This window comes from Lactuca saligna, chromosome 3, assembly GCF_052625555.1.
Source record: "Lactuca saligna cultivar CGN05327 chromosome 3, ASM5262555v1, whole genome shotgun sequence".
NCBI classification, from domain to species: domain Eukaryota; kingdom Viridiplantae; phylum Streptophyta; class Magnoliopsida; order Asterales; family Asteraceae; genus Lactuca; species Lactuca saligna.
The window spans coordinates 192,158,078-192,160,000 of NC_136419.1; positions in this window are offsets into that span (position 1 = coordinate 192,158,078).

Here is a 1,923-nt window from a genome sequence, read left to right on the forward strand (position 1 = left end):
TCCCATCATTCTTAATCTATCAATGTGTGACTTCATCCCTAAGACGTGTGCACACACCGACTTGCCCTCTTTATGTTTACTTGCCAAAAGGGCTTGAGTGATATTGAACCTTTCAATTTTACAATCTTGTGGGTTAGGGAGAATAATTGGAGGAGGAGGAGGAAGTGAAGCATGATTTCTTGTTCCTCGATCGAATCGTGGAATATCATCTTCATGTGGAATACTTGTTCCACGAGATTCGGGAAGACCATAGTTGTCGAACTTTGACATCTACAAAACGGGAGAATAACGAATTCAAGTTAGTTGATTGATTGAGTCCTTGGTAAATCACCCAAATGAAATTCCAAGGCTAGGACCCAACACAATATGCTACAACCTAGAAAAGGGATGCCGTAATCTAGTTGCAGAATATTTGAAGGTAAGTGAATGACGATTCACTAATTTCCACCATGAAAAACGAAAAATAAATTTAAGTTTTAAATCTATGAAAACTCCTAGATCCTTTGAGATTCATTGAACATTTCAATGGCATGTTTAAATCTCAATATGCCCCTCTTGTTTGTGACTGGGATGTCGAGGATCACAAAGCGGGTGTGAATAACCATGCAAACTACATGGTGCCCTCACATGTTACAATCACCTATTCGATGTACCGGTAAACCACACACGCTCCACCGAACTATGACAAACATTGAGTCACCCTTTGCTACCTTTGCTTAGAACCATTTAGTGTGCCGGTAAACCACACACGCTCCACTAACGTCTTCGCAAGGGCACAAAGTGTAATTTCATGGAATTGCATCAATTCACTTTTGCCTAAGTAACTAAGATTGGGAATTTGAAAAACATTTAGTTACTTGGTATTTCATTATACTTATAATGGAAGGTTTCGTCCTATCCTACCCGTTCGGCTAACGACCCTCCACTAGTCAAGAGTGCGGTGGGTAAGAGTGGATACCCATTCAATCGCCATTTTATAGGCAATTTCCTTAAACACCCCTGATAGACCAGCTTCGTGAATGAGGCCTACTAACGGTAAGACTGACTTTTACTCATACATATATATAATGTTAGACTTTTAATGTTTATATATAGTATAGGGTGTATTTTATACTTTTAAAATATTATATGGTTAACTTTAACAATTACACTTTTAATTCAATTAAAAAAGTTAACCTAAACCTTTATGGATTTATTAAATCTCTTTTAATTATACCCCTTAATTAATTAATAAAACCATAAGGGTGTGATTTGAACTTTTCAAAACATTACTAGGGTTTTAGAATTTAACATTTCTAATTAAACCTTTAATCAACTTTTAAATTCCAAAACTTGAGGGCAAGTTTTGAAACCTTTTTCAAAACATTAGGGTTTTAACTATTTAAATTTCAAAACTCCAAAACTTTTGGGTTCAAATTTAAACTATAAAACCTAAAGGGGAAAATATGAAACCTTTCATAACAACAAGGATCAAATAACAAATAATTTTAAATTAACATTTAATCACATAATTATCCATATTTGATTTATTTAATGATTTCTTGCAAAACAATTTATCAATTTACTCAAGATAATTAATCAATTATCTTATAAGGAAACAATTATCTTATTAATTGATAATTATCTTTAATTAGATCAAGAATATAGTCATATATATCATAAAATCGGATTTATATTGATCTAATATGATAAGGTAACTATCCTAATACAAAAACAGCAAGAAATCCCGAGATAAGCATTATCTGACGAGTTGACTCGTCGAGTTAGGCATGGACTCGGCGAGTCCAGCCTCCACAATCCAAAAAATCGAATTTTTTTCAGTTATACAATGCATCAATACAATTGAAACCAAGCTAGGCTCTGATACCATTGATGGGTTTTGGTCATAAGACATCCTATGTGCTCATACAAACCCTAATGCTT